This window comes from Anser anser, assembly GCF_964211835.1.
Source record: "Anser anser genome assembly, chromosome: 18".
Classification (NCBI taxonomy): Eukaryota; Metazoa; Chordata; class Aves; order Anseriformes; family Anatidae; genus Anser; species Anser anser.
Window position 1 is genome coordinate 3,933,054 of NC_139739.1, and position 25,852 is coordinate 3,958,905.

Sequence of the window (25,852 nt, forward strand, 5' to 3'; positions counted from 1 at the left end):
GAAATTTAACTGTTTTGGAAAGAAACAAAAACACACCGAAGGTAGACAAGGAAAGGGCAGGACAGATTCCTTGCTGAACTTTCTCAGCTTTCCTTGACATTATTTAAGAAAGAAGGAGCAAATGTGCATTCCACAGAAAGGGTTCAAAAGATTACTTTTTCCCCTCATTGAGGGGGACTTGTTTGGCTCTTAGACCAGCCTTAGCTTCCTGGATAAATAAAATTGTGGTGTATTTTAATAGCATGCAGGGTAGAATGGAAAAAGAACCAGTAATCAGGCAATCTAGGCCTCACCCTACCCCTAGGACAAACCACTTGCTCATATGGCTCACAGTCAGTCGCGAGGGGACACGTGCCTCTGCCTTTGTGCCTGCCTAAGCCAAAATACCTTCAACATCTCCCAGAGACCTGCCTGCAATGTTTTCAGAGAGTTGGTGTGTAGCACATTGAATACCAGAGCCTTTATTGATATCTGATCCTGGAACACCAGAAAATCATAAAGTTGATTATCAGGAGAAAGGTAAACATGGTCCAAGGCCAGAGGGGTATCAGGATGGAGTAAAGTTTCTCAGGCTCCCACCTAGACCAAATTGCTTTTAGCACAGCATTCAGATGACTTCTGCCAAGGCAGTTGTTTTTGTAGCTAGTGACTCAGACTGACCGTCTGGGAGACATTTGAGCCTGTACACAACAATAAATATAGCAGGTGATCAGTTTGGTCATATGAATGCTGGTAACAAAGTTTTCAGGGCAACAGAGACCAGTATAGCAGTGCTGAGGCACCGATGTTAGGATATTCCATTTGACTGTGTTTTTCCAAACATGGTAGAGAAGGCCCAGGCAGTCTTACCTGCTCCAGACACTACCTCTTTCTCCTTGTGGTGTATTTAGCCAGATGGCAGGTATTTTATATTTAGAAAAACATTCATTCAATAGGAAAACATTTCTGCAAGGTTGACGTCAAAGGACTTGTTTTCTTTCTCCCTCTTTTGTGGGAGGAGAGAGTCTAGCACCAGACCCTGGAACTACTCACACCTAACACTGTCTACGTGTGAGAAGTGAGACTTGGGCTGCACAGCCAAGGCACTGGTGGAGGACAGCAGTACAGCCAGCTCCAGGGAGGCAGCATGCCAGTGGACTTGGCAACAGCAGCCCCTGGCATTGGGGTAAGATCCAGAGATACCATGCCTGACAATCCAGATGTGACTTGCATATGCATACAAGAAGCAGCTCCAAGTGGTTGTATCTGCTTGTATGATCTTTTATTTTTTAAATGCTCAGGGGTTGTGTCCTCAGCTCTCTGGCCTCCTGATGGGCTGGAGAGGGCAGTTAAACACAGTTCAAATGCAACAGCCCAAGAAACAGAGCAGCACATCACTAACAGTGCTATGAAGCACCTATGAAGCTCTGTTGGACTCCTCCAGACACCTGATGTTCCATTCAAAAAGTAACAAGAGCAAGCCAGTCTTGAAACAGGCAGAGAGCCTCACATAGATCTGGCTAGGAAAGCAAGAGAAGCCTGAGGTTGCTGTGACCTTAAAGGCTACATTTACTCAAGATAGTTCCCCTACTAAAGGGGGCATCCTCCATGCAAATTTCTGGCAGGGAGCAGCAATAGGCAGCTGCTCCCTACAAGGCTGGGCACCAGATTTCAAGCATGATTTGTGCCAGGCTCCTGGAAACCCACTCCCAGCCCCACAGTACCTGAGAGGGGCGGGCAGGGCAGACGTGGTGGCAGCACCCAACTTCAGCTGAGTCCAGATCATCTTGGAAAAAAACCATGCTGATGCAGCAGGTCACATGTCACTACAAAAGACCTGAGAAGGAAATAGAGGCCCAGGTCTGAGCTTATATACAGCCATGCCGCACAAAGGCAGAGAGGGGGTGGTGGAGGCCCCAGGTGAGGCTGGTCAGGATCACTAAGGTCTATTAACGTTCTCAGGGGCAACTGGCTGCTTGAACTTGGTGGATTGGGTAGAAGTGGGGGCAGCAACTGTAAAAAAGAAAAAAAAAACATGGGGACAGATTTCAGCTCACATGATTAGAGTTATGATTAGGGAAGCTGAGGCGATTCCAGATAAGAAAGGGTTAAGAATGAAACTATTAAAGGAGAACAGAACATTAGGTGTAGGGCAGGAAGCAGATGTACGGACAATGTATCTCAAAATAGGACATACGGGCAATATATCTCGAACAAGACATTGGAATCCAAGATAAGAAAATAATGAGCAGAAGATTCGAAGAAAAAAACAGTCCTTGCAGTTAGGAAGAAAGCTAATTCAGCAGAATCCTGACCAAGGGTGAAAAGTACACTGTGAGGAAGACTTATGGCCTTCCTCTCTGAGACCACCGACCACAGCTCGACGACCCCTGCCCAAGACCACTGAGAGGATCTGCGCAGGCGCAGGACACAAAAAACTGATTAGCATGAGAAGCGAGAGTAGGCGGGGTTAGATAATGAATATGTATAGGCGTTAATAAAATATTAATCACTGTGATGTATAAATTTGGGATGGCTTTTCACTTCGGGATGCACGATAGGCGGAAAGATCCCCCGTGCATCCGGCGCCGTCAATAAAGAATAAATCACTTAAAGAAATTGGATTTATGATCTTTGAATCAATCTGGCACCCCAGATGGGACTTCTTCTCTGTCGGACCGCAGGACCCGCTGGGAACAGGACTCCCTAGGGTACCCCCGGGATTTCCCGGAGGGACTCCTCGACTCAACGGATCACTGCGGAGGCAGACACGGACCCCATCATTGTAAGTGATTATATTCTTTATTTTGGTTTATTTGGTTGACCGGTCAATTGGGGTCGTCTGTAAGTCAGAAAGTAAAAGTTTTCTGCAGGACGGCATTTGGTTTTTTGGAAAGCACTCAGTTGCTGTTGGGAAACAAGTAACCTTTGCATGCGAGGTTGGTATTACGTTGTGTTTACATGTGGAACTTGACCTTGGCTATTGTCTTTGGGATTTTGATTATACTCTTTATAACGTTACTAGGATCTTGGTGTTATTGTGGAAAGCTGCCGGCTTGTATTGTGTAACAAGAAACATTCTGAACTGTAACATGGGGGGGCAGCAGAGTAGTGGGATTCCAAAGAAAAGCCCGTTGGGATGTATCTTGAGTCATTGGAAAGATATAGGGGGATCCCCCGGTGGAACTGAAAATAAGAAAACGTTGATAAAATATTGTAATCAATGGTGGCCACTTTATAAGTTGGATTGTGAGGGAAATGGCCACTGAATGGAACCTTAAATTATAATACTTTACTACAGTTAATGTTGTTTCTAAGGAGAGAAGGAAAGTGGGATGAGGTGTCATATGCAGATATGTTTTCACTTTGAGAAACCACCCGGAATGGCAGAAGGAGTGTGGAATTAACTTAGCCCCACAGGATCCTTTGATCCTGGCAACAGAAAAGGATATGAAGAAGGAAGGGGCAGGAAAAATGAAAAGATGTTGTTCGGCGTGCAGTATCGGGCAGAGATGTTTGAAATTGAATGAGTCAGAGGAGAGAATGGAGGATTATGTCCTCCCGCCCCAGATAACAGAACGAGACGTGGGGGCGAGCTCAGGAAACGGCAGAATAGATAAGAAAAATGAGAGTTGGGGGAATGGAGACTTTACCCCGATCACGGCTCGAACCCGAAGTAAGGTCGGGCCCATTATTCAAGCCCCGTTACGACAGGCTATGGGGGCTAACGGACCAGCTCGGATAAAAGTACCTTTCACAACTGCTGAGTTAGATTCATGGAAGGAAGCTGTGAAAGGATACCGGGATGATCTAGAATCAGTGGCCCGGAGGTTTGAGCTGATTGTAAAGAATTTAGATCCCGATTGGAAAGATATAGAGATAATGCTGGCAGCATTATAGGAAACGGAAAAGCAACTGGTAATTAAGAATGCACAAACTCAAGTACAGACCCAGGTAACGTCAGGAGTTTTACCTGGAACTGTGGAGGTATATGTGCCCAGAGTACACCCAAACTGGGACTATAATGATGAGGGTGATTATAGGTTATTAAAAAGATATCAGGAATGGATTAGGATCGCCTTGGAAAGTGCGATACCAAAGTCTGTAAACTGGTCTAGGTTATATACCATAAAACAGGGGCAAACTGAGACCCCGTCAGAATTTCTCAATTGACTAAGGACAGCAATGCAAAAATTTACAACGATAGACCCCTCTTCTGAGGAAGGTAAAGTCCAGCTAGTATCACTGTTCTTGGGTCAGTCTGCGGACGATATAAGGCGGGAGCTTCAGAAAATGAAGGAGCCGGATGTGAGAGATTTAGAAAGGCTGGTGGAAGAGGCATGGAGGGTATTTAGGAATCGAGAAGGGAATGAGAAACAAAGGCTGGGTAGGGCTATTGATGCGGCAACTGTTGCGGCCTTACAGAGGCAAGAAGAACCTTTTCGGGGAAAAGGAAGAGGGAATGGGATAAGGGGAAGGTCAGTAAAGCCTCCTCTGAGACCGAATCAGTGTGCATATTGTAGGGAAGTGGGTCATTGGAAAAGGGAATGTCCGAAACAACGGGAGAAGAACAGGTTGATGGTAGCTAGTGTATCTCCCGACCAATGAAGTGGACCGGGGGATTCTACCCTAGCAGATCCGCTGGTTAAAATTAAGCTAGGGAAATCAGGACAGGAAGTGGAGTTTTTAATTGACACAGGAGCGACTTATTCTGTGTTAAACCAGAAATTGATACCAGAGGATGAGGATTTTGTGACGGCGATAGGAGCTACAGGCCAGCACGAGAAAGCCTTTTTCCTAAGGCCTTTAAAATATAAGTTAGGGAAACAGATGGGAATACATAGGTTTTCATATTTACCAGGATCCCCGAAGTCTTTGCTGGGGCGAGATTTACTAGAACAATTAGAAGCGGAAATTGTCTTTGAAAAAGGGAAGGTGGGGTTAAAAGTGAGAGAAGAAAAGCTGATAACCGCGCTAAGCTTAATGCTGATATAAGCAGACCCCATCGGTAAAGTACCTTCGGAGATTTTAGACCAAGTTTACCCAGGAGTCTGGGCTACTGACATCCCTGGGCGAGCCAAAAATGCAGCCCCGATAGTGGTGAGATTAAAGCCAGGGGAAAGGCCAGTTAAGATTAAGCAATATCCCCTAAGATTAGAAGACAGGAAAGGAATTAAGGGGATAGTGGATAAGTTTTTAAAACATGGACTGCTGGTTGAGTGTGAATCTGAATATAATACTCCTATACTACCAATTAAGAAGCCAGATGGGAAGAACTATAGATTAGTGCAGGATTTAAGAGCTATAAATAAGATCACTGAAGATATACACCCTGTGGTAGCCAACCCGTACACATTACTGACTAAATTAAAAGATAATTTAGTTTGGTTTACCGTACTGGATTTAAAAGATGCCTTCTTCTGCCTGACTTTAGCCCCAGAAAGTCAGAAGCTTTTTGCTTTTGAATGGGAAAATCCAGACTCAGGACGAAAGGCTCAATTGACCTGGACCGTATTGCCGCAGGGATTCAAAAACAGCCCCACGATTTTTGGGAATCAACTAGCAAAAGAGCTTGAGGTTTGGGAGGCCCCAAACACCGAAGGAGTTCTGCTGCAATACGTTGATGACTTTTTGATAGCCACTGAGAATAGGAGCAGCTGCATGCAATGGACGATAAGTCTCCTTAATTTTCTGGGTTTGAATGGGTATCGAGTCTCTCAACAGAAGGCTCAGCTGATTCAGTCACGTGTAACTTACTTGGGGTTTGAGATTTCAGGGGGACAAAGGGAGTTAGGAACAGAACGGAAAGAAACTATCTGCCGTACCCCAGAACCACAGACCATTAAGGAATTACGAACTTTTCTAGGGATGACAGGTTGGTGCCGTCTATGGATTAATAATTATGGACTAATTGTAAAACCCCTATATGACCTCATCAAGAATAACCAATCAAAATTGGTCTGGACGGGGGAAGCACGGGCTGCCTTTAAGAAGCTTAAATTGGAGTTAATGCGAGCACCAGCTTTGGGTCTACCGGACTTGTCTAAACCCTTTTGGTTGTACTCCTATGAGAGACAAGGGATGGCTCTGGGGGTGCTGGCACAGAAGCTGGGCCCCTACAGGAGAGCTGTGGCCTACTTCTCTAAACAACTGGATGAAGTAAGTAAAGGTTGGCCGGGTTGCCTTCGAGCGGTGGCCGCTGTCATCATGAATATACAGGAGGCTCGGAAGTTCACTATGGGACAGAAGATAACCGTGCTGGTATCACACACTGTCTCGGCAGTCTTGGAGCAGAAAGGGGCACACTGGTTATCCCCTCAAAGATTTTTAAAATACCAAGCAATACTGGTGGAGCAAGATGACGTAGAAATTGTGGTTACTAACATTGTGAACCCAGCTTCTTTCCTTAGTAACGCTCCTGACGAGCCAGTGGTCCACGATTGTATCGAAACTATGGAAACTGTGTATTCTAGCCGACCAGATCTCAAGGAGGAGCCCTTGGAAGACGCGGACGAATCATGGTATACTGATGGAAGCAGCTTTGTGAAACAAGGACAACGCAAAGCAGGGTATGCGGTGACGACCACTCAACAGGTAATTGAGTCGAAACCATTACCCCCTGGGACGTCTGCTCAGAAAGCAGAAATAATTGCCCTTACGCGGGCATTGGAACTAGCAGCAGGAAAGAAAGTAAATATCTGGACAGACTCTAAGTATGCATTTGGTGTGGTGCATGCACATGGGGCTATCTGGAAGGAACGAGGATTATTAACGGCCCAAGGAAAACAAATAAAATATGCTGAGGAGATTTTGAAGTTGTTGGAAGCGGTAAAGCACCCAGAGAAGGTGGCTGTTATACATTGCCGGGGACACCAAAAAGGAACCGCTGACTTCGAGGTAGGGAACCGATTGGCTGACCAAGAAGCAAAAAGGGTGGCCGGATTGGCTGAGGCAGAAGCGCTCACTTTAATACCAGACGGTAAAATACAAACTTTAGGTGAAGGACAGGAACCTAGGTACACACAGGAAGATCAAAAGTTAATTGGGGACCTGGGAGGAAAAGCAAGGAGTGATGGATGGGTATACCTGAAAGATAATAGGGTTGTACTACCCTCTAATTTAATATGGCCTATGGTCATGGCAGAACATAATAAGACTCATTGGGGAGCAGACACCTTATATAAAAATCTGAGTCGAGTCTTGGTGGGAAGAAATCCGTATACTACGGTAAAACAAGTAACCCAGCAATGCAGTATTTGTTTGCATCATAACCCTAATACAGAAAATAGGGTAAAGTTCGGAATAATCAGTAAAGGAAACTATCCAGGACAACAATGGCAGATAGATTTTTCAGAACTGCCAAGAAAAGGGGGGTATCGATACTTGTTGGTTTTGACAGATACTTTTTCCGGGTGGCCGGAGGCTTTTCCCTGTCGAACCAACAAGGCAAGAGAAGTGGTTAAGGTTTTACTGAATGAGATAATACCGCGTTTCGGAATTCCGGCAGCAATGTCCTCGGATAGAGGCTCTCATTTTTGTGCGCAAATAGTTCAAGAAGTAAGTAAGGTCTTAGGGGTAGACTGGCAACTCCATACCCCTTACAGACCACAGGCAAGCGGACAAGTGGAAAAGATGAATCATCTAATCAAACAACAAATAGCCAAAATAGGGCAAGAGACTAATTTATCATGGCCTCAGTCTCTCCCTTTGGCTTTACTTAGAATTAGAGTAAAACCACGGACAAAGGAAAATCTAAGCCCTTTTGAAATATTATACGGAAGACCCTATCAGTTTTTGTTCAGCGGGGAGGACCTGACGCAACTGGGGTCGGGATACTTGTGTAATTATTTAATAGGACTCCAAAAACAGTTGGATCAAATATCTAAAGTTGTCTCAGGAACCAGGGCTAGAGGGCTGGACCAACCAATCCACCCCTTTAAACCTGGGGATTATGTGTATGTAAAAGCATTTGCAGGTCGCCCTTTGGAAGAAAAGTGGACGGGACCATACCAGGTGCTGCTGACAACACATACCGCCATCAAGATTAAGGAGCAAACGGCCTGGATCCATTATTCGAGAGTGAAGAAAGCTCCAAAAGCCCCCTGGAAAGTAACGCTGGGTGACGGTGAACTGAAACTAAAGTTCAGTCAAGCGAAATGAAGACACTATGGTCAGGAGTATTTAGTAATGTAGTTAGCAGAAATTTAGTTAACAGAATTGTTTTATTTCTGTGGCTTATAGTTGTAATTGTGATTCAAGAATTGGAAGGTGCTTCTATGATGATAGAGAATGGTGGGTGGCCTTGGTCTGAAGCCATAACCACGGAGGATAAGAACATTAATGGAAAGTTAGCTGTTGTGGTTATTTGGCGAACAAATGGTGATCATTTACATGCATTATCAGAATGGCAAAATTTAGGGGAAGGGTAGGGTGGATACACCAAAGAACTGTAGGGGACGAAATTGAAATAGGGTGCCGAATGATTAATGGAACAGCCCACGAGAAAGCAACGGGGATTTTAGTAAAACCAACTTCCAAAAGTGGCCAACAAGAAGGTTGTATCCGCCCAGGTAAATTAGATTGTTGGTATAATTGTATATTAACACAGACTGTAGCAGTTAACTGTTTTTGGACTAATAATGGTCAAAAGCTCGAGATCAAGGAAGGCAAGAGCCTCATGATAAATTTTCTGTATAAGATTAGTAAGGATAACATTTCATGGGGCTTTGAGGAAATATGGAATAAGTTAACTTCATGGTTACCCAACTTTCAATAGTTAGAACAAGTTTTTACTGATCTGGTTATGTTATTGGTAGTAGGAATATTTGTATGTATGTCACTGCGATACTGCTAATGATAAGGGCATGCAATGCAAAAGAATTTGCATGGGGAAAAGAAAAGGGGGGATTGATTAGGGAAGCTGAGGCGATTCCAGATAAGAAAGGGTTAAGAATGAAACTATTAAAGGAGAACAGAACATTAGGTGTAGGGCAGGAAGCAGATGTACGGACAATGTATCTCAAAATAGGACATACGGGCAATATATCTCGAACAAGACATTGGAATCCAAGATAAGAAAATAATGAGCAGAAGATTCGAAGAAAAAAACAGTCCTTGCAGTTAGGAAGAAAGCTAATTCAGCAGAATCCTGACCAAGGGTGAAAAGTACACTGTGAGGAAGACTTATGGCCTTCCTCTCTGAGACCACCGACCACAGCTCGACGACCCCTGCCCAAGACCACTGAGAGGATCTGCGCAGGCGCAGGACACAAAAAACTGATTAGCATGAGAAGCGAGAGTAGGCGGGGTTAGATAATGAATATGTATAGGCGTTAATAAAATATTAATCACTGTGATGTATAAATTTGGGATGGCTTTTCACTTCGGGATGCACGATAGGCGGAAAGATCCCCCGTGCATCCGGCGCCGTCAATAAAGAATAAATCACTTAAAGAAATTGGATTTATGATCTTTGAATCAGTTAATGCTATAAATAACTGAAGGGGTTCCTCATGTGTGAGGATTTCAGCAGATTGAAACTTGGTGAATGGTTTGTCTATAATATTGTGATAATAGGTACTGCTACCAGCATCTTCTCTAGCTTCTGTCAGATGCTGTGTTGTTCCCATTCCCAAAATCATTCCTAGTTTCAACTCTGGTGATCTGCATCTATTTGCTAAAGAGAGAAACTGAACTGATCAGTGTTAAAGCAAACAGCAAAAGAGAGTGCTATGTCCTCTGTGATACAACAGGAAAATACGAGGCACAGAGAAATTTCAGTAACCCTGCTGGTCTAGCCTCCTGGAGGATCCCCGTCTGGTGCTCTGTCACATCATGTTGCCTTTAATTTTATTTACACACTGCTCTCCTCTCTCATAGACCAAGGTTTGGAACCTAACATCTTCCTCCATGTTTGCTGCGGTCTGAAAATTAGATGCAAGCCCTATCATTAAAGCCTATTTCAAAATAGCTGACTAATTTGTCTTTTCTATAGCTTTTCTTTTTTCTTCTTCCTTTTTTTTTTTTTTTTTTTTTAAATCTCCAGGTCTATTCATAGTTCAGTTGTTTTCCAGAGATAACTTGTTGCAGTTTGCTTTGGTTTGAATGGGGCTTTGAAACTACTGCCTATGGTGCGCCACACTTCTAACTTCTACACAAGATCTTGAGGAAACAGCAGGGTAATTTATGAGACAAGCTACTCGTCTTCAAAGGATAACATCTTCTTAGCAGAAGTCCCTTTCCTTCAAAGGAAAATTTGCTTTTGCCTTGTGAACTTGCATTTATATATATAGTTTTATGTATATTTATAAATAAAACCAATATTTATTTTACACTTACCATGTCTGCATGATGTGTGTACAAAGGTCAAATGAAAGCAATTGTCCTCAAAGTTTTGGAAGAAGTATTGTCTGAAGACAACTGCTCCCAGCCCCTCCACAACCAAATGAGGGATTGTCACACACGCTATGGAAGCAGCCAGCAGGGGCTGGCCTCCCACGGTCCAGTGCTGGAGCGCGAGCAGACAGCAAGCCAGCATGTGCCAGAGAAATTTAACCTGTGGGGGAGCTCTGCCATCAAGGAGTTTCCAGGGAAAAGAAGCTCAAGCAGATTATTAGAAAGGCAGGACTGCAGTGCTGGCCTGGGAAGTTGTGGCTCTGCCCTGCTGCCCCCCTCTTGTGACTAGAGCTATCTGGAAAATACCAGAATGTTCCTAATTTGCCCCCAACAAAAAATCCTTAATGCTCTCCCCTGCTGCTAAAGAGAGGGTTGAGGAATGGCCCTGGATACAGCCTCTGGCCTCATCTGTCTGCCTCCTTCCTATAGCAAGGCTTCCCGGGAAGCAACCTGCCTGCGTGAACAGGATTGCTTGGTCATTGCGGTGTGCTGAAGGGCAGCCTCAGGTCGTGCTCACAGCTGTGCTTCCAGCGCACAGCCTCGATGGGTGACAGACCAGGCCTTGGAGGCGGACGAGAGGTGCCTCAGAAACAGTGGTGATACTGTCCTGACCCAACACACTCCGATTCCTGGCCCCACCAAAAAAAAACAGGACATAATTCTCAGAGGCTGAAGCAAGAGAATGCAGCCGTAATGAGGCAAATGGGGCGTTCTCTACACCAGGCAAAGATCATGAATGCATCTGCCAAGACCTCTACACGTTAAAGAATACGAACAGCCTGGGAACAGCCTGGATGTGCAATGCAGTGCTTCCAACTCCATCTTCCCTTCCATGTGTTCCCTGGAACACCTCTCTCTTTACTTAAGGAAAGCTGCATCCTTACACAAAATGCCTTCTGCTGAGTGCTAGGACAATGAAAATGGATCACAAGCATTGCTGGAATTAGTCCTAAAATGGGGACTCAACCATTCTGGAGCACAGATGGGGTCAGGTCAGGTTTTTCCCTACAAACAGGAGAAGCCATGTGGTTTTCGTATAATTTGGAACGTTTTCTTACAGAATGAAGATTGATTAGATGTCTGGAGTTCCCCAGAAACAATGTTGATAGTGTTAGCAGCCTGCACGCTACAAGAACCCATTCATGGAAAAAAAATTCCTCATTTTTTATTTTTTTTCTTTAACTTTATGTTCTTGCAAAAAGAAGCTTATTGGGTAACTATCAGAACTCCTCTTTCATCACCTTGTCATAAATGCCACAGGCTCTGAATTCCTTTGACAAACTCTCAGTTAAATTGTGACCTGCCTGTTCTAATAAATAAACCCTTTTTCCCCCACAAAAGCTGGAAACAGCCATGAAGTTGCTCCCCTTGCCCTTACTCCAAGTTCTGCTAATTGAGACATCAAAGCAGATGGAAAATCAAGGTTGTGACTGTACAATCCCTGAACATTAAACTCTCTCTCTAGGCCATTTCCAAACAGGGCAACTAACTTTTGTCAACACAAATCCCCCTCTGAAGTTTCAGCCATATGTTATATTCTTTTATCACTATTTCTGTGAATGATGGAACAGCTGCTGTCTTTCACCCTGAGGTGGCTGTACCTTGAGGGCCGTTGATGCGTTCCTGGTTATACCTCGTGGAAACTCTGCCAGGCAAACTCTGACATCCCAACCCAGTTCCATGTCAAAACCATGCTGTAGTTATAAGCAGCAAACATCCCTCCCCTTCCCTCCTCAGTGGTCACATGGAGCAGTGTCTAATTCACAACAATATATAAACATTTCACTTACATCCCAAGAAAAGACAGTGCATGGCCTCTGGGGCGAGAAAGGGTCCACATCATTTTTTTTGTAGCTGGTTGGATGGGGTAACATGTCCCCCTGTTAAACTGTGCAAAGAGAATGCATAAACTAAGGTTGCTGTTGGGTAAGAATGGATCATGTGGTGCTTGTTTTCCCCCTAATTTACTGGCATCATTTTTCTGCTGATGAACAACCCCAGCGAAGTTCCCTGGCACATTTTCACTCAGATTTTATCTCAGGCCTCTGAACACTGAACAATTAGGAGAGAGACTGAAATGGGACCAGGTTTCAATGAAAAGTTAGCATCTAACACACATTTAAATGCTCTGTGCACTGAACACCTGATTATGTTTAGGACAACATGCTGATCCCCAAAAGGGTTTGCAGGTTTCCTTGTAAAGCAGACAATGTCCAGTGACCCAGTGCCATCCTCGGCCTACAACGACGCACACCTACTGCAGAAATCCAGCAAAGTTTGCTGGGTGTCCGTGTCCTGGAGCAAGAGCCCAGACATCCGCAGTCAGCTTGGAGCACCAGAGCTTCTCTCCAAAGCTTCCTGGCAGGCTCTGACTTGGAGGAGAGGGAGGGAAAGAAGAAATTTGAAAACACCCTTTCCTCTCTCAGAGGAGTGTGCTGCAAACAGCTCTGCCTGCCAGCTCTTGCGGTGCAGTTGCCAGGCAGTAGTACTGCTCTGCAGTCCAGGATCAACAAACTACACGTTTGTATTCTCACCAGAGCCAGCATTATTACTGCCACAACTTAACACCCTTCAACAGAAACTGCTGCAGCTGTGAGAGCTGCCTTGGGAATCAAGACAATTGCAGCAACCAGTGGACGGAGGAAACAGAAGAGTGGCCGCTATAAACCTCATGGAGGAGGCAAACATCTTCCTTCCAGTTATGGGTAGGAAACAAAATATCCAGTACTCTGATGGATGTAAAAGATGTGTAGGAAGGAAACGGACCAACCAAACTGACGATTCAACTGAAGATACTGCAAAAAATGTGGCCACTCATACAACCTCAGCAACAGTAAGTGACCAGTTACTTGAGTTCAGCTTTACAGACTCACCAGCCAGCAAGCAGTGACGGACTGTGAAACTCTTGTGTCGGTAGGGATGAACTGAAATGCTGGAAACACTTTGCTTTTTCTGCGCACAGGTCAGACTCAGGCCATTAAAGACAGCTGGAGCAGGCTCCAGATGAAAGAGTTTAGGCGTGGTAATTACAGTATGAGACTCGCCGTCAGTATTTGTGTAGCGATCTTTTCATGGTGCATAGCAAGAGGAATGGGTGGGGTGAATGAGATGATAACAATTCATTGCAACCAGGGGTTTTCTTCTTGCCCTCATTTGTGTGAACCTCTGAGGCCATGGACAGGATACAAATAGTGAAAAGCACAAATTCTGTGCTTTGAGCAGTTCTTTTTCTCTTGTGGGACAGCACCTTTTGCTGGCCCCCAAAACTACTGGTGCAGACAAACTGCATCATGGAGGGACCTCTCCGTTTCCTAAACCTGAGGATGACAGCATTACATATTCCAGGAGCTATTACTGCTGCAAAACCTCCTGAGCAGAAAACCAGATCATCTCCTGAGACAACATCTTCCATCTGGAGTTGATGCTTCACAGGGAAATTACACGTAAAGAACTCTTAACATTGAGCTTGCAGAATGCTCTCTCTCTCCTTGTTTATTTCAGCAAACAGAAGATAACTGGCCACAGAGGTGGCAAAATCATCCCATCATCTTCTCTCTGACAAGCTCGTACCTTCATACCATCGTGGTGGCTAAAAAGCTGTGGATGGCTCCAAATCAGGATTTATTTTTAGGTTTTCAGACTGTGTATATTCCTGCCAAAAAAGCCTGGTCCAAAGTTTATTCAAGTCCACGATAAAAATGTCTAATGGCGTGAATGACCTTTGGATCAGCTCCAAAGAGTGTGCACTGATATTAGCACTGGGGCTGGCTGGGGATTCCCTTTGGGAAGGCTGCCCAGTAAAGAGGTGGTTTTCACAAAATTGAAATTTTCAGGGAGAAAAACATCCTGATTTTGAACCCTCTTACCTTTCAGAAGCAAGAAATAAAAATACACTTTTTTTTTTTGTTTTGTTTTCAATTAAGGAAAGTCAAGAAGCAGCATTTTCTACAGGGCCAGTTGGAACAAAATCAGAAAACTATGTTTTGGTTTGAATGTGTTCAATAAACCTTTAAAACCTCATTTTCCTATAAGTACACTGCTTCTCTGGGGTTGTGGTTTAGATGTCTCATCTTTCCCACAGGCTCTTTCCTTGAGGACTCCATTCTCCATGATGCAGAGTGGACTCCAAGGTCTGCGAGACACGATAGCAGCTACACACTGTCCCCTGAGAAATATGGGTATTAAGTTCCCAGATGAGAGCTGCCAGGAGGAAATACGATTCAAGGCTGATGCTCAGGGTTGAATGTAGTTGAAGCAAAGCGTTTCGGGTTAATTGAACAAACTAAAGTGAAGCATGTCAACTTGGACCACAGCAACACATACTTTTGATCCAAAAATGTCAGAGTAAAACTTACTGACCTCTGCAAACCAAGATGTTTTGAAATTTTTTGCCATGAAAAATTTGGAAACATCAGTGTTTCTTCACAGCCAAAGAGGGAAACAAAGGTTAAAAATTCCCAAGACAGAAATTCTGCATTTTATTTCTCTCTCAGTAATGCTAAAAGGAAGCAAAACTTCATGTCGTTGCAAGTACCAAGAAATAAGAATGGTGAGACAGAAAGATGTAAGAAGCTAACTGCTCTGTAGCTGAAAGGCCCTGCAGAACTGAGCACCAAACATCCACCCTCTCTCAGCAGCTGTCTGTCCCGTATTTCAAGGGTCCTTTCCCAGGATAACACACAATCCCCCAAGCTGGAGGGATTTGAGAGTTGCCTGCTGATCAAAGAGCAGATAGTTTTGAGTAGCCACTTCCCTGGATGCCCCAGAACACCATGGAAGGATGCATCTCTAGGGCTTTGGAGGAATCTAATTTGACCTTCGTTGCACCATTTTCTTCCCTGGAGTTATTCATGGTTCATCTAAGGGAGGCCAGCAGCCGTCCAGTCTCACATACTCACCACCCAGGTGACAGGCAATGAAGTGGCATGTGTAGCAAGCACTGGGAAAATCACCTTTTGATCTCATTGAAGGTGGTCCTCAAACCAGGTCATGCTTGAGAGAACTGGCAGGGAGACTGAGGAGAGGCTGGGCTGCAGCTGTCTGTGCTGGGGCGGTCTCCAGTTCAGCAGAATATTTGCCTTTCTCTTGCTGCCAATTTTGGAGCCTTTAAAAATACCACACCTAAATAAAATGGAATAAAATAAATGATCCTCTTCAGGCACCCCACACCCTTCCATCACTCTCCCTAAGAACATCTCAACATCCAAGGGCTGCAGAGATGCACGGAGGAGAGAAATTACTGTTGAAAATAACTAGTCTGTGGAGGAAAACTATGCCGGATCTGGAGCAAGGATGAAGTTCCATTACCTACTGATAATCAAGTGAAAAATGTCATCCCACGGCCTGCTGTGCAGTCAGCAGTGACTTTTGCAGCACAGCTTGCAACTTGCAGCAGCAGAGATGCAGTCAGGACATGGTGTGGGGGAGCAGCCAGCCCCTTCCCTGTCACTCGTCCTGCAGCAAATACTTCACAAGTATTTCATCACATCCTCACTAGTAAATCTGTCCCTTGATCTGCTCAGTTCTGTTTTGCCATGAAGCACAAAGCTTAATATTTGCTAATTATTTGGCAAGATGCCTTTGTCCTTGTGAATGCTCCTGGGCCCCATCACGGGGCTATTCCCTGGGGGTCTTACACTCACAGGGCAATATTCACCAAATCCCAGCACGTAAAAAGAGCTCTTTTTATTTAGCCACCTGGTCTGAAGAAGGTGCTCAGCCAGAGATGAGACTGAAGGTAGATGCGACACTAATTAGCTCTGAATCAAATGTGGTTCAAAACATAGCTCCTAGGAAAGGGTAATGCCACACACCTTCAAACTGGACAAACTATGCAATCCATAAAAGTCAGCTCTGGAACATACACTACAGTGTGCTATTTACAGCACCCTTTTATTATTGTTATTATTATTGTTATTATTTTCCTTTTTGCCTGGGGACTGAATGTTTGGGGACTGTGGAAGGAGAAGGCCGTACATCTGGAAAGCGTCAGATTTAACGCCCGAAGTCATCAGCCCAGGTCAGCTAAAAGTACATGTTTGCTTCCAGCAGCAGCTGTGCAAACTCCTGTTGCCTTGGTTGTGCAGGGCTTATGTAAAGATTCCTCAAAGACAGTGCCCTCTTTGTGAGCCCAGAGCTCTGCTGATCCCTGGCAGTTCCAACCCCAGTTTCAAAAGAAACGGGCCTAAAATGGCACTCCCACCGCAAACAGATGTGTTTCAGCCTCTGTCTAAGGCAGCATTCATTTCATCATGAAAAGGAAAACATCATAATTTAGGGTCACACGTCTCTTGCCTGTCAGTCAGGCACTGCCAGCTATTTTTACAGCATCCCAGGGTGTTGTGGCAGTCTAGAGAACAAGTGACACACCTTTCCAAAGGCTGTGCAGAATGATACCACGCAGTGAGAAGCTCTGAGCTCCGAGCTTTGGTTTTATCCCTGACTTTTTTTCTGAACAGAAAATATCTCTGTGTGTATCGTGTGGTTTTTTTCTATTGCACATTGATTTTCTTTGCTTCCCATTGCTCCACTGACTCGCTCTACCCAGTGCAAAATATGTACTGTAGTGTTAGAACTTTTCTCATGATGCTGTGGCATGTGGCTGGACCAGATGTACCATGAAAACAAGCTCTCTCACAACAGTAGCCAACAGCCGAACAAAACTATACATACTGTGAGGGAAGCCAAATTTCACTCCCTGACTTCAGTAGCTTTTGGTTGCTCCTGTTTTACATTGTGATTGAGTCTGGCCAATTTATTTAACCTAATAAACAAGATTATAATTATAAACACTCCGGTAAAAATACTGGTCATCTGAAAGAGGCACAGAGACCATTATAGAAAACAATCCCAAGCTTCCCTGCCTTGTAGCCAAATATTATATCTGCAATGCAAACAAAGCACCAACATATTTACAGTTCAGCGGGAGTTTTGATCGTGTAATAGCTTTAGGGTTCAAACCACTGTTCATTAAAGTCAATAAGAGTCTTTGCATTGACTTTAATGAGCTCTGAGCCAAGACTGGAACATGCAGAATTTTACCAAGAATTCAAAGTGGAAAAAACCCCACCTTTGCCAAAGCTCATACCTTTGGTCTTTCTGAAAGCTGAATGCCTACAGGGACCATGCTCCTCTTGCTGTGCAGTTTCAGCCTCCAGGGGCAGAAAGCCCTGCTGTGCCCCTCCTGGCACTGCCAGAGTTCCTCACGCTGGAAAATCCGCCAGCAGATTTCATTACAATAACTGCACTAGAATTAATACTACATTGTAGAGAAAGTAGGCAAGAAAACGCAAGGGAACAAAATCCAGATGATCAATCATCCTTTTTTACTGACACTGTCTTTATGTGGGTTGTTTTCACTGGAAATATACACCTAATAATTGCCCAGGTTCCTTGTTTTTTCAACATCATTTCTATGGTAAATGTCATTAGTTACTGTGCCATGGTGATTTAAAGCTGAAAACCTACTGTGACCTGAACCAAAAGATAGATTAACTTATCTGCTTTAACAAGGAGTTGCTTGAAAGCCTTATAGGAAATATTGTATGAACTTAAATTTCATATGGCCAGTAATTACTTTTCCTGTTATTTTTCTATTAAAGAAATACAAAAGGAAATGGGGGCTCTGTGCATAAAGGGGACTGGGTTGTAGTGCTTTTAATCTGCAGGTCATCAATTCAAGGTAATTTAGCTGATGACTCCAGTGGCCTCAGCCCAGCTGAGGGGACTGTCTGGGGACAGGTGACCTCACTTGGCCATCCACCATTGCTAAATTCTGGAAGGCAATTCAGTAGACTCGGAGGACTTTGACTGACCAAGCTTAAGCTTGTATCCCGTGTATGGGGCTGTTGTTTCAGGCCCAGCTGCTAAGCAGCTGGATACAGCATGGTCAGACACCAGGGACCTAGGTCAGTCCCTCTGAGCACCACATACAGAGGGGTCAGTCTGTCTCTAATTATTACAGAAATCAAAAGAGACTCCCACTGATACAGGGTTATTCCTGGACAGCCATGGGGAAGAGCGTTGTGAGAGAGATCTGCTGAGAGCCTGCTGACAGGGATAAACAAGAAGAAGAATGGATTTTCATCTCAGTGACCTCTAAGAATGAAGTTATTGATTTCCAGGATCTATGGTCTGATATCCTTGAGGAAAGTTCAATTCATAGCTTCCACTCTTTCATTAGGAAAGATGCTGAGATCACGAAGCAACTAGTTTTCATGGGATTTTATCTTAGAACCAAAGACTTTTAACTTGAAAAGTTCCCTAGGACAGTGGATTCTAACTTTTTTTCCCATTTGTGGACTCTCAGCAATGATGCAGCTCCTGTACAGTGAATTTAAGCTGACTGTAGACTTGCTTTTCTTGGCTTCCTTCCACAAGTGACAAGTTGACAGCTACTGCTCTTGGAAGAAGATGGCCTTCCAATCCTCAGGTCACCATATGGTGCACAAATCATTTCTTTCATGTCATACCTGATTTAGAGCTGTAGGAAATAGAGCTAGGAGACCAGTGAAGCCATCTCCCCCACTGTCCATCACGTGTTACTGTGTCGTGCCCTGTTTTCAGCGTGCCATGTCTCAGCAGGCAATTTGAGAGCTGTGGCTGTCCTTCCCAGCTTTATAAGCGTGCTAAATGGGGTGGATACCTGGAGAAGAAACGTGCCATTGACTGTGAGACATTACAGAAGGAATAATGTGTCGTAAATCAAAGAGACACAACACTACACCAATAGACTAGCCAAGAATATGAACTATAGGAGTCCTTACAATAACATCCATTTGTGGAGTCAAGAATTTAATCTGTAAGTTGCTCAGTGAGGATTTACATCTCCCCTCTGCCCCTGCATTCTAAACAAACACAAAAAATCTGAAAAAAAATATTCTTGGGGAGAGTTATCCTCACTGTTATTAATGCTTCTTCAATTTTTTAAAAAACTCCCAGAAAATCATAAGCTATGAATCACTTGCTTTTTTGAATTATTATTTTTTTAATTCACCAGGGTAGCTTTTGGTGTGCTCATTTTTCTTTAACCATGCTTAGAACAAAACTGTCCTTCCCAGAACAGTATTTTTCCCTTGCTTGCCACGAAATTAAGTAGGATAGAAAAACAGAAGTAGGAAACATAGTGTATGTCTAGAAATCAGGGAGTGTAAACATACCAGCAGAAAGCGACCTAGTTCTCACTCTGAATGGAAGAGTAACCGAAGGAAAGCACATTAGACATCTTAGCAGCTTGTATTCCGCCACGTGGTCTTTCTCCTCTGGCTTTCCCATCTGACTGGTCATTATTAGCTCTCCTACTCTGCCCTACGGATGGAAATGGAGACAGCAAGAGTCAAACATTACTCTGAGTAATTCAAATAGACCTTGCTATAGTTAGCAGGAAAATATGCTGTAAACAGTTGTTATCCCAGACTTGCACTTGAACGGGCAGGGTCCATTTCCAGCTGGGCTGTCTGGGAATAGCCATGAGCATTATTCCAGAGCATAAAACTAGCTCTTCTCAACCTAAAGGGAGATGCTGTGAGCGCTGCTGGTCATCCATGGCAAGGAGGGCAAGAACTGCACAGAAACACTTCCCCTCCTCTTCCTCTGAGGCATAGCAGTTGGTTCAAATGAACAAAGCAACACAAGAAACAGTCTGGGTCAGACAGGCACCTATTCTCCGGCTGGAGTGTCAGTCCGGCCCTGCATTCACACTTGGCTACAGATTTCACCATACCCTTACAGCTTTAAACACCATGATGTGCAAGTACAGAAAAATTCTGAATGCATTCTTGCGCCATGAAATGGCACCGGTCTTATTTCCCTTCTGCAATCAGACCCAGAGGCATGCTGCACTTGAGCTAAGAGGGTCTGGTTCTGTGGGACATCCTGCCGCTGCCTCCCAGATGCCCCATTTGGCCTCTGCTGGCACCCGGCAAAGCTTTAGTTCTTTGCTTTTGATGCCTTACTCAAATCCGGCTGCAGTCCCTCCACACGCCCGTTTGGTGCGAGAACAGGCCCACTGGGGTTGCAGAGCACTCCCCGCAAATGGGCAGAATGGCCATGTAAAAATCAAATCCACATGACTGTATTTATAGGCAACCAAAGAGAGGGCTGCTCTTCCAAGAAAAACTTTTCCATGTAAAAGAATTCTTAATCTCCCCTTTGACTGTCATTGTTGAAATGATGGCTTCGCAGGCTTGAAATTTAAGACCCTATCGGCGTCTTTTCTGTTAGCTGTGATTTATGAATGGTTTCGCTGTTGATTATCCCCCAAGATTACAGCATGTCAGCCCTGACAGACAAACAGAGGAAATTTCACAGGATAACGGGTAGGTCCTTCGCCAAGGCAGTGAGGCAGTGAGGTGTGTTTTGACTCAAGCGTGTAACAATATCAGCAAATGCTGACTGGACTCAACAGGCAATTGAACAGGCTACATGCAGCACCTTACTCAAAGGCAAGCAGAATCAGCAGAATTCGTTATGATGGTTTCTCTGGGCTTTGGACCTTTTGCTCTCTGTGCAATATAGCATTCAGTTATTTTGTTTGCCTTGGTTGTGGCACAAGCTGTACAAACTGCAGGCAAAAGCGAGACGGTAACATTTGCTGCAATGTAACCATCAGAGATCATCCTTCCTGACTGCAATATAAGTCTACTGTCTTGTCTGGGAGATACAGTCATTCTGTCAAGCCCAGAATATTCAAAGGAAATTTGCTACCTTTGATTTATTGCCAAGAAAGACACTCCTGACCCCAGAAAAGATTTTGTGGCTTTGTTTTCCATTTCTTGCTAGACAGTTTGTTCCAGGTCACTCCTAGGAGGGAATGTTTATCTGGTGAAGGTAACAGGGCTAAGGCAGGTGAAGCCACAACTTGAGGGAGCTACACAGCATTCTGGTTTCTCCCACAGTACAGTACTGACACACTGCTAAAGGAGACAGAAACAAGCTACAAGCCCTTGTGGTGGCTTGGCAAAGCTGTGCATGAGAATGTTCCAAGGAGAAGCAACTGCTTACGTTAGTTTGGTTCCTTCTGGGCTGTGGCCTCCACTTGACCAGACAGCCAAGACTCCAGGTTGCAAGAATTTTTGATGTGGGGGCTGCCTAAAAATGAATGAGCAAGCCTTTTCATGAGAGAGGTGCTTTCATCTCCCAATAAACAGCTTCTGCTTGTCAGGCAAAAGGCTCCCTTGATTTGAACTCTGCCGCACTGTTCTGTAAAATGAATTGTTATTGACATGTGGTTTCCAGGTCTGGCACTATGGACGTGCTTCCTGCTGCTTGTAACATCATCTGGACCTGTGCAGTCAGTGGCAGTATAGCACCCTCGTGCTGTGGATCAATTTTTGCTGAGGTTAAAAAAAAAAAAAATCCAGGAGGTATCAGGCAAGGGTGATCTGCACCTGATGTACCTGAATCCTGCTCTGTGGCTGCATTCCCCTCAGCTTGAGAGATGCTGCTGCTCTGGGGCCTTTCAATACCACGGTCACAAAGACACTACAGAGAAGAAAGGCTGCACCTCTTTGGAAGAAACCAAAGAGCAAAGCTACATCCAACTGTGTCCCAAGCCACTCTTACTGGGGCTAGTTATGCCGTGGGTGTTCTGAAGGATCGGGTTCGACTGTGAACCAGAATGGACATTCCTAGCATTCTTCCAATTTTGCCACCCAGCCTGCTTCAGAAAAAGTCCCGATGTAGGTGTTTATATCCTGTCTCTTTCTTCTCTCACAGTATTTGTCTTTCGAGCCTGGCAGCAGTGGAAGGAAACTTAGCACGTGATGCTGACATTCTGCCATGTCTGTGGGACTGCAGATTCCTAAAGTACTCAAGCCTAGCTAAGAGAATAGCTAGGGAAATAGGAGGCAGAGGACCTACCCAAGCATGCAGAGGTTGGAATCCCAGTGGATTCAAGGAAGTGTGTAGGCTTTTATTCAGCAGCTGGGCTGCTCACATCAGGAAGGCTGTTTGGGTTCCTGCCTCCAATGCCCACACAGTCCCTTTCTCACAGCTTCCCACCTGTACTACATCATTTTGTGCTAGTGATCTGATCATTCATATGTCTTACCAGAAGGGTATTCATGGGCATAAAGGGCTGCTGGATATTGTAGCACAATTGTGCTGGACAGATGAGCTTTGCTAGAACCTGGACATAGGGAAGGGAGGAAGAGAAATGGTCAGGGTGGTGGAGAAGCTGCAAGGGAAATCCAGGAATATCAACAGTAGGAGCAGTGTCAGACATGAGTCCTGTGGTACTTGGCAAGGCAGCCAGTAGCAAGTGGAAATGAACATACAAACATGGGGACAAAGTCCCAGCACTTAACTGAGGGATCTGTGAAGACCACATAGCCCTCAGCAGGTCTTGGTTTGTAAAGCCTCTCCTGGAAACCTCAGACACAATTGAACAGAGACTGGTGAGCCTGGGCTCAGATCACAATGCATCCCTGATGCTCTGCTTATTACCTGAGAAAAGCTGTCAATGCCACGTGTGGTATCAACTGTTTGGCACACAGCAGGTCTCTCTCTGGTCCTGAGGAGCACCAAGCCCCTGCAGCTCCTCCAAAAGCTCAGAGGTTTCTTCATGTGGAAATATTCATCCGTTTCAGGACTGGGCCTGGGGTCGTGTTCTAGAACAAAATAGACCAATGGAAAAAAAAAAAAGTTGGAGAAGCTGTAAGAACTGCGTGTTTCATAAAGACCTCTTTAATCAATGTTGGCAGAAATACACCTCTGTCTGAGTGTGAATCTTAACAGATACAGTCCAGCTGGAATTTTCCCTGGTTTTCTGCTGCTTGACTCGCCACTCCTTATTTATTGTTGTTTTACACTCAAATTTCCAGCTAAGTAGGGTTATTCCTCCAGAGTTAGTGCTGGTAGTAGAGACTGCTGTGCCACAGTCTGTGCCTTCACACACTGCTGCCCTTGTATCACTGTGTTTGCACCTGTTTGTCTACACTCAGCTGCTTCAGAAAACTTCCCTCCAGACTTTTCCTTCCTCCTTGTCCCACCGTACACACAAGGGCCCAGTTTCCCTGCTCCCAAGCCAAGACACAGGAATGTACTAGTCCCCAGTGATTCCCTCCAGCAAATTAGGAATTGCTGAACCAAGCAGGGTTTCAGTAGAGCAACATAGCCTCAACTGAAAATCCCCTGCTTGCTGTTTTTCTTCTTCAGTAGGGCACCATGAAATATTTACACCCAGTTTTGACAGGGCTAATTCTACTGCCCCATATATACATCTGCGTCTGCACACTGTATCCTTCACTAAGTTTCTACTCAGCCAGATTTTCACTGGCCAAGAACCAGACCCTGGGGCTTCAGGAGGACTTCTGACCAATGAACAAGCCATTTCCGTCACAGCCATCAGGACAGGAGGCATTTCTTACTATCTGCCACACTGTGATTTACACAAGAGCACTCCATCTTGGTTAAGCTACACAGTACTAACTTTAAACAGACAAATAATAACACCATAATACGTGCATAGACATGCCCTGCAGCACCCAGCAGCAGTTTAGCCAGTTACAAGTGAAGTCAATACCCTTATAAAGGCTTGGGGCTGCTCAATGGTGCCTAGCACATCAACGGTTTAGAGCTCGGCAAACCCTAAACCATGAACACCCACTATCGTGCTGAACACGCATATTGTGCTGAAATTTGCTTTTAAAAATATACATTATTTAGCTCCAGGAAATACTAGATTATAGCTTCTCAAAACAAGAATCAGACCCCCCCACCTCCAATTGCTCCCTAAATTAGAATATTTCTGAATAGGAGTAAAGGATTGCATACTCACCCCTGCCTAGAGTCACAGTCCTTTGTCCTGCTCCGTTTTTTTTCCTTGGAGGAAAGCAGCTTTGAAGATGCTCCTTCTCCTTGGACATACAGTCTTACCAGTTCAGGAGAGGGGTAGGGGAACAGGGCTGCAGGGGAACTGCTGTGCTGAATGTCTGTAGTTCACGGCACTAACTGGCCAGAGAATCCTATTACGTGATAGGTAACAATCCAAGGCCTAATTTATGGAAATTTTGACCTTCAGTCCCCTTTGACATATTCGGATCAGCCACAGCCTGTGTGAGATGTTAAAGCTCTTACAGTAAGGGGCTCTAAATCAGCCTGCGCGGCTGCTGGAGCCAGTGAACGGGTCAGAGGTAAGAATTCACTGAGGTTTGTGTGTGGGCTGCTCAGAGCCTGTTTGACATTTATAAATCAGTGACATTCTTCTACACAGCTCAGTGCATACAAATCGCTTCAGTCTCTCTGAAGAGGGCCCCTCATGTCAGTGAAGGCTGGATTTGGGCATCCTTGGCCTTTCCTTTTGACTTGTGCAGAATAAGCCTAAACAAATCCAGCTTTATTAGCTAGCGAGGTCACCTACCACCATAAGTGTGACCTGCTCCCTCAGGATGGCGGAGTGAAGGATCTTTTAGAATCAAACCAATCTCCAAGGACTTTGTGCCGTCTTCAGGGCTTGGTCATGAAAGTCTTCAACACCAGGTGCCATACCAGATGCCTCATGCTTTCATCAGCTGCCATAACAAATGTTGTGTTCATTAATATTGGTATTAGTGTAGCACAAGCAGCCACGGTCCTGTTCTGCTCAGTGCTGGGCCAAGAGGAGGTGACCAGCTGGATGTCAGCAGCTTCCCAGGGAAAACTACTTGCCACAAATAAAGCTCCACCAGGCTGAGACCTTTGAGTAGGCCTGCCCCGAATTTCTCACACTCTGGACTCTATGTAGAGAGAAAACATGATGAGAAAAACATAACCAGGGCTGCGGACAAGGTAACGTTAACATCAGCCAGTTATTGTGCAATAAACGTCCATCTTGGCTTCTGCAAGCCTGACCTGTTTAACCACCGCTTGCTTCTCCAGACCCCGAGGGTTTGCATGGACACCCTGTTCCCTCAGCGCTGGCAGTGCCCTGGCACACCCTGCTCATCCCTGCTAGCGGCTGCGCTGGCCTTTGGGACACCCTCCTGTTGCACTTAGGGTGGCCCCAAGCACACGATGGTGGGACATTGAGGCCAGTTCCTCAGCAGCTGTGGACCAGCATCCATGGAGCTGGTTACAGAAAGAGACGTTTTGGACTGTGCTGAGCCAGAAAGGGCTGGGCTGACAGAGAGGGGCCTATGGTGGGCTCGTACACTGTTGGGTGCACTGCCATGGCCACCTGCTGCTGCCCTCAGGTGAAGAGATGGCCCTTGGGAACAGCTCTTCCCTCATGCCCACCTTCACGCTGAGGGGAAAATCTGCTTGGGGGGGGGGGGGGGGGGGGAGGCGGCAAAAGAACTGAGGTAAAAATTTGGCAGAAGTGAGGTAAAAATCTAACAGAAGTGAAGGAAAAAATTGACAGAAGTGAAGAAAAACTCTGGAGGGAGCAAAAACTCTGAAAGGAGAGAAATCAGCGTAGGGAAAGCGCAGCTCCGCGATGGCGGGGGGCTGCTCGGGGGGCGAAGCTCGGGGGGGAGAGGGCGGGCGGCTGCCGGGGCGCTCC

The 25,852-nt window shown here is 45.1% G+C and overlaps 2 long non-coding RNA genes across 2 annotated transcripts in view; one reads left to right on the forward strand and one right to left on the reverse strand.

Annotated features, from left to right (window-relative positions):
• LOC310883684 overlaps positions 1–25,559 on the reverse strand; it is a 51,597-nt gene extending 26,038 nt beyond the window's left edge. Inside the window, exons 1-6 of the long non-coding RNA XR_014573647.1 lie at positions 24,152–25,559; positions 22,819–22,982; positions 19,533–19,680; positions 18,846–19,018; positions 15,327–15,495; positions 1,704–1,992 (exon numbers count right to left, since the gene is read on the reverse strand). This is a non-coding gene — a long non-coding RNA (uncharacterized lncRNA). The remainder of the gene's footprint in view (positions 1–1,703; positions 1,993–15,326; positions 15,496–18,845; positions 19,019–19,532; positions 19,681–22,818; positions 22,983–24,151) is intronic.
• Positions 2,050–9,011, forward strand: LOC310883682. The gene is made up of 2 exons (XR_014573645.1): positions 2,050–2,918; positions 7,946–9,011. It is a non-coding gene; the product is annotated as an uncharacterized lncRNA (long non-coding RNA).
• Positions 25,560–25,852: the final 293 nt, after the last annotated feature.